This window comes from Callithrix jacchus, chromosome 4 (genome assembly GCF_049354715.1).
Source record: "Callithrix jacchus isolate 240 chromosome 4, calJac240_pri, whole genome shotgun sequence".
Classification (NCBI taxonomy): domain Eukaryota; kingdom Metazoa; phylum Chordata; class Mammalia; order Primates; family Cebidae; genus Callithrix; species Callithrix jacchus.
The window spans coordinates 27,717,522-27,725,366 of record NC_133505.1 but is presented as its reverse complement, the minus strand read 5'-3'; positions in this window follow the sequence as shown (position 1 = coordinate 27,725,366).

The window sequence follows — 7,845 nt, the reverse complement described above, 5'->3', positions numbered from 1 at the left end:
GGCCACAGGCGAGGAGCAAAGGGTACGAGAGAGGACAGAAGTAGAGCCAGTTCATGAAGAGATGTGACTGCTAGAATAAAGCTGTCAGCTTTGATTTGATGAGTATGTAAATGCACAGTAAGGTCTTTATACGTTTGATTCATTTGGCTCTTCATTCCTTAACTTGGGCATTGATTTATTCAGCAGGTGCACATTAGATACCTAGAATATATCAGGCTCTCTGTTAGGGCTAGGGCAGTGGTTCTCGATCGGGGAAGTATTGTCACCAAGAAGTGTCTGGAGAGCAATGTCTGGAGATGTTCTTCAATGGTGATTATGCGGGTAAGTGTCTACTGGCATTTAGTGGGTGGAGGCCAGGAATGCTGCTAAACGTCCTACAATGCACCGAATAACACCCCCACAGCAAAGAATACTGCCATTTCCAGCTCCAAATGTCAATATTGCTGCTGTTGAGACACCCTGGGCTGCATGGTACAGATATCTGAGGTGCAGTCCTTGCCCGCTGTGGGATTCCAAGGGCAGTTGAGACGGTAAACTACTAATTCCAGTCTACTAAGCTCCACAGTGGAGGCAGGCATCAGGCGCTATGGAAGAGCAGATGTGACTCACTTTGCTTTGGGCTGGAAGGTTTCCTGGAGGAAATTTCCATTGGAGAGGAGTCTTGGAAGGTGAACCAGAGCTCGCCAGGTACGACAGGTGGGTGGAAAGAGCCAGTTCAAAAATGTAGCATATTTGGGGACCCGTGGGCAGTTTGGCGTAACTGAAATACAGGGTATGTGGTTGGATGGGTTGGTATGGAACAACAGGAGATGGGACTGGGAAGTCAGGCTGGGGTCTTATCCAGGAAGGTGCTAGAGGCCTGGTAACCCCTCCTCCCAGCCCTACTGATAAGGTCAGTGTCCACAAAGGTCATGAAAGGGAATGCCGAAGTGCTGGGTTCCTCAGTTCTGTTCACCGCATTCTTGTCTCCTGTCCATAGATCTTACTGCCTCGCCCGGGCTCTGCCAAGCATGCGTCCCCTGAGTTTTTGATGAAGGTAATAGCAAAATGAAACCATTGCTAGTAATGTGCCCTGGAGACTGGAGCTGTCAGGTAATCATTCAGAATTTAAAAGCTCATCTCCACATTCCTTCAGATGAAGAAAATGGTAGGATAAAAAAATATAGCACAGCTTATTAGTAACATCTCACCCATTTTTTCCCTAAATGGTTAGAACATGCTGCCTTTCCCTGCTCTTTACATCAGCGTTTCCATCATTTAAGCTATTTTTCAGTTCTAAATCCTAGGAGGATTTTCCCCATGAATTTAACATGACTGAGGAAGCTTGCTCCAGGGTAAGACTTTGCTGCAAATTATCTGAGATCCGCTTCTTAACAAAGAGACCGAAAATGAATCATCGCCTTTTAGCAGTTTCAAATGTGGCATTACCCTTTCTCCTCCCCCACCCCACTATCATGATTATTCATAATGGAAATGGGCCAGCTTTATAAATAATTACACACAACAAAAGTCCTTTGTGTTAAACACTGGAGCTTGCTGCTGATGTGGGCCAGGAGAGTGTGCGTGCTAGAGTTAGGGGAGACACAGAGAACCAGGCAAAGCTGCTGTGTCTAAGCTTCGTACGTGAGGTACGACACCCCTAGACCCAGGCAGCACCTTCTGAAACGGCACTCGGGTTACTTGTTCAAGCCCAAGTCCCTATAAATGTATTACCATGACTGTCCTGGTCTGTAGATATTATATAGGCTCTTCCAAATGCAAGTGTAACTTACACAAATGAACAATTGTACTAGAAAAGGAAACTATTAAAGCAGCTTTACAAAACCCTCCCAGCACCCTCTCCTGCTCCCTCGCTGGGGGACGAAGGGTAAGACATACCCTTATGCTTTTATCTGTGGGAGCCACGAGCCACACCTCTATTTCAGTAGATGCTAGAGAGTGTTTCCCTCTTCATACCACCTCTATGTTTGAAAGCTATTTCTCCTTTAAAAAAATTAATTTTTTTAAGGAGATGGAGGAGTCTTGCTATGGCATCCAGGCTGGCCTCAAACTCCCAGACCTCAACCTCTCGAGTAGTTGCGACTACAGGAACATGCAATCTTTCTCCTTTTAAGAGGAAGCCATGCCTCCTCTCTCCCCTCTGGCATTTAACCTAAATTTACATGCAGTGCTTAAGGATCTTTGGTGGAGTCCCTGAGCGGGTGGTTCTAAAGGCATGATGGGAATTGGTTCATTTCATTCTCACAACATGCCTATGAAGCAGAGATTCTTCTTGGCCTCATTTTACAGACGAGGACCTGAGGCACAGGGAGCCGGAGTGACTGGCTCAAGGTCACAGAGCTGGAAAAGGGAGAGGCAGGAATCACATGCAGGGCTCCGAGTGCCCCCCGCCCCCGACATGCCCGGCCACAGTACTGCTTCTGAGGGGCAGCCTTACACGTGGCCCAGGATTTCCCAAAAGTTTCACCTTACCGCAGATTGTCTGAAAGGACAAAATGCCCAGTACATGTGTTCTGTTTTGGTTTTGCTTTGTTTTTAAGGAATGTGACTAACCGCCCAGACCCTCTCCACCAGTGCCCTGGAGTTTGAGGACACAACCATTGATTGCACCAATCCTCGGTAGCGAGGGCTGTCAGGCTTCCCCCTTTTGGGCAGCCCAATCACAGCCCAGGAAGGCATTTTACAGCAGTGTGTGTGTGTATTAATTACCATGTGTTTTTATAGGGAAAACACCTTAAATAAACAGTGAGAAGGCAGACAGGTAAAACCAAATGGGATGACAGTTCTGGGATCTCCAGCGCTCTTTTGCGCTGTTTGAAAGGACTGTAGAAAACAAGTGAAACGCATCAGTCAGTCCTGGCAAGCCTTTGCAGTTTCAGAGTTTCCATGTCATTACTCATCTCTTTGCTGGCCCTTCCCCTCCCACCTTCGAATTTCCACCACTAAGCCCTGGGGAGAGAACAAGAGCTGTGGGCCAGTCAGGCCTTAGCGGGGAGGCAGAGAATCCATGCACATCCTTCATCTGCACAGCAGACCCCCAAGGGCAGCTCCTGTTCCAGGCCCACATCCACTGGGAATCTGGCCAAAAGACCAGAGCCAAGTCCACAAAGCATTTCTGAGAAATGGATATTTCACTCAAGGCTTTGAGGAAACATCCTCATTATACAGGAGATGTGGCAAAAAAAAAAAAAAAAAAAAAAAAAAAAAAAAACCTAAAAACTCCCTCTTAAGCATCTCTGTTCCTCTCTTCCAGACACAATAAACAGCAACAAAGGGAGGGGCAGGGGAATGAATGTAATGACTAAAGGAAGGACAAAATAGAAGATGAGAAAGAACAAGGGAATGAAAATACTTTTCTGTGAATGCAGGTAAACCAAGTATCTTTGTTGGCTGAAATCTATGGGGAGATGATAGTGAAGCAGAACATTTCCGACTCCTTTGCAGGTGGGAACTGGAGTGCAGGTGTCGGAGCTAGCCAGCTGCTTCAGCACTGGCAGGGGTGAGCTCCATTCACTTGAACCCATTGCTCTCAATCCCTTGTAGGAGGGAACACACACGTGAGTGGATGCAGGAATCAGGGCAAGTGCTTTCAGGCACTAGCAGGAGCAAATTCTTGTGTGGCCCATGGCAGCATCTAGGGGGTAGAACCTGTGATGCTGTCCACAGACGGCTTAAGTATCACACAGCTCAGTGGGCCCTCTGCCTTCTCATGTGAGGTAGCTGCTCTCCACCAGCAAGGGCAGAAGGTCGGTATGACAGCCTTGAGTGTCTGCACCTGTGGCACCCGAGCTCTTGTTTGGTGTCCGGGAAAAATCAGGTAGTGCGAACAAACTGGTGAATGCAGAGGATATTATTGCTGATGAAAGTGGCTCTCAGTGGGAAAGGGAGCTGAAAAGGGGATGGAGTAGGAAGGTATGCTGTCAAACCTGTCCCTCTGAAGTCAAGCTGAACCTGGGGTTTTTAGGGGCACAGGATTTGGGGTGGGGTACAGTTTTTGAAAAGGCAAAATTCCAGCAGGAAAACAGGGATTAAGTTCTCACTTTGAGCCATGGTATTGGGTTTTTTGGCTTGAGGGTGGGGACCTCACCAGGGGCCTGCCTTCTTCTGCCCAGAATTTCTCTGCCTTGTGTCCCGATCAACAGTAAGATAAACATGTGAAATGAACATGTTTGCTGCTTCTCTTCTATGACTTTGCATAACTTATGAACCATGAGGGTAAATTTCAGTGGCAGGAGAATGAAGGTGGTGGACATCTTGCCAAAGTTTCTCTCACCATCTCCATGCAGTTTGTCAAGAGAAGGAAGACACAAGCTGCACCTCTTACTGCAAGCCTTACTGAGGCTTTGTGCAAGAAATCAATGACAAGTTATCCATAGAAATAAAGTTTTGGGGCACCCAGTTTGCTTAACTATGGCTATAAAAGGAAGATAAGACTATCTGGCAGAGCCTCAGTTTACTGCCTTAGAACTTGAATATCTGTGGCTTGGGAATAAAGGAATGATCACATGAGAATGCAAATGTCTAGAAAGGCAGATGTAGCTTGTTATCTTGAATAATCTGAGTAATAACACAATGCTACCTGTTACCTAATGAAAACCAAAGACTGTCCTTGCCTCAGTGCCCTAGGTGCCAGCCACAAGGGCCAGCATCATTCCAGGTATTTCCCTGCACATGAACAAGACTTTCATCTGCCAGCCTTGCATCTGTAAACACATCTGCTCAGGGCACTTCCTGTACAAAACACTCAGTAACTCCCCTCTGAGAAATGGATATGTCAATCCATACTCCTCAGCCTGGCAGTCAAAATCTTTCATCACTTAAAATTTACATACGTTTCCATCTCAGCTCCCTGTTCCACCTGCCAGCCCACCCACTGTTGAGGCTGGCATCAGCTACCCAGGTCCATGAATGTGCTTTGCATCCCCCGCTCCCTCCTCACCCCTGGACCTTTGCTGAAATGTGTGAGATGCCTGGGGAGTGCTTTTCCCTTGCTTCCCTGCACTGCAGCAATATTCACCTGACCTAAACTTTCTTCAGGGGCCAGCTTAAATCTCACTACTTACAAAATTCTTCCATGCAAAATCAATTTCTGCCGCCATTGTAATACCATAGCACTTTGCACCAAGACATAGCATCAGAGGCGTATGTGTGTATATTTCATCCACATACCCAGATTATAATAATTCCTTCATCACTTTATTATCTGGCATACTACATGTTTACTTATTTTTGTCACTGTCTCCTCTTCCAGAAAGTACAAAAACTATCTGCTTTGTTTATTATTGCATCCCCAATGCCTAGAACAGTGCCTAGCAAAGGCTCAATAAATATTTGCTAAATAGATAGATAATTGACTCATGGGAGCCTAGAGATCCCAGACTATCTTGCTCATCTCCCAGTCACCCCAGAGCGGCTGGCGAAGTGCTCTGCACGTGCTTCTTGCATCTGACTGGACTGAAGAGCCAGCCACTTGGGTTTGGCTATGTCCATCTTCTCTGTTCTGAACAGAAGACATGGATTAAACTGTGAGTTACACCGCTGTGGAGCTGCAAGCCAGGCAGACAGGATGGGGGCTGAGATTCACACAGGAAACCCCTAGGTTAATGGGCAACCCTAATTGCTAAATCTAATTAGGACAGCAATCAGTTAAATTAAGAATCCTTCAGGTAAGAAAACCAGACAAAAAGCTGTTGGGCAAAAGTTTTCATTCTTCATTCACTTTAATCAGCTTCCTCAAAGAAGAAGGCAAGATAGCAGGATTTCAGCAGGAGTGTTTTACTGGGCCGAAAGCCATGCTCCCATAACTACAGAACCCCAGAAAGAATGAACAACATGGTCTTTGGCCTCTAGGTTCCTCTTTAGCATGTGCTCTGGAGGAAGCTTCGAGTCACTTCTCCAAAGACCCTGCGGATTATCGCTGTGAAAGCTCAGGCTCTCAGGCTTGAATCTCTGCCAACAGGCTTCCAATTTGGAGGGCTGATCCTCCTAATTGAGCAAAAGCACACCGTCCCCCCAATGAAGCAAGCGACACAGAGGCACCCTGCAATTCGCCTCCACGGCTGAAGCAGTTACTTGTGTGGTCTTCAGCCATGTGGTCCGAAAAGACAGAGTTGTTTTTTTTGTTTTTTACTTAATATTGCCTATTCAATGCGTTTACATCATCATCTTCCACAGCACCATAAGTATCACAGAACCCCTTTTTTTGTTCCAAGAAACCCATCAGATATACATGAAAACAAAAAAATATGATAATATGAATATCCCTAAGAATTACCATCAATACCAACAGGATTGATATACGTAAAAGACTATATATACATCTATACACTATATTCAAGCCATGTGTTTGGGAAACAGGTCACTTTAATATCAGTCCATCAGGATTCTAGGTAAGCTCTTTCACAAACCTTGTGAATTGAGACAAGTCGTATAAACTCTTTAAACTTTGACTTCCTCATCTGTAAAACAGGAATAAAGATAATACCTGTGCATGGTCATTTTGTGAAGATTAAATTAGATAATGCCCATAAAGCACTTAGCATTGTGCCTACAGTATAGTAACCACTTCATAAATATTGAATGAATACATTAATAGGCTGTCAGGCACCCTCCAACCACGGACCCAGACTGGCTACATTTTTGAGACAACGGGATTTATTCTCATCCTCAAAACAACTGTGTCCTGAGGCTATATTTACAGCTGTGCTGACTGCACCCCGTACAACCCTAAGAAGCCCATTCAAAGTTTATGCCTCAAGGATTTGGATATCGACTATTACAATTTTACAGCATATTCTCACCATTTCCCAAGGGATGGAAATAAGGCCTCGTGAGGAGTGGGGAGACCTTTTCTACTTTGCACAAAGGCACTCTACGGACAAGCCTGGCCCTGGGCAGTAAAGACAAGCATTGGCGCCAGCTGCCTGGAAGAAAGCAACCCCAGTTAGATGACTGTTGCTTCAGCCACAGTTGGGCTCATTCATGGGTCCCTAAACACTGTGAGTACTGTGGAATGGTGCTGAAAAGCTGCTCTTGCTAGATGGCCTTTTTGGCTTGTAAATGTTAGCTAACTGTGTTTGCCGTCCTTATTATAATCATTATTTTACTAGATTCTTTGCTGTGTCCAAGCAGTTCGTTGTGTTCAAACACACTGACCATATCTGTTCGTCAGCACCATCCACCTGCCATGATAAAGATCAAAAGGCAAACCCAAGCTCCCACCACGCCACCCTGAAGCCAGCCAGTCCTGCCCCGAATAAGGCTCTCTGCAGACTCAGCCTCCCTCTTTGGAATGGAAACACTTCCTGAATCTGGACAGAGGGCCTGAATATCCCCAGGCTGGCTAGCTGAGGGTCGGCAAGAAGGATGGGCATTAGAAAGCAAAAAATGTGAACCCGGGGAATCAAAAGAAACCATCAGGGCAATCACCACGCAGCTACCAGAGATGGGCATCTGGAATGGTCCCCTGAGCAAGGGGTTCTGGGAGCTGCAAGTGTCAAACGAGTGGGAAGCTCTCGTTTCTTCAAACCCTGGTAATATGCTGTCTGGGTCAGGCACAGTGGCTCACGCCTATAATCCCAGCACTTTGGGAGACCGAGGCAGGCAGATCACAAGGTCAAGAGATCGAGACCATCCTGGCCAACATGGTGAAACCCCATCTCTGCTAAAAATACAAAAGTTAGCTGGGAGTGGTTGCACTTGCCTGTAATCTCAGCTACTTGGGAGTCTGAGGCAGGAGAATCACTTAAACCCAGGAGGTGGTGGTTGCAGTGAGCCAAGATCGCACCATTGCACTCCAGCCTGGTGACAAAGAGAGACTTCATCTTAAAAAAAAAAAAAAATTAT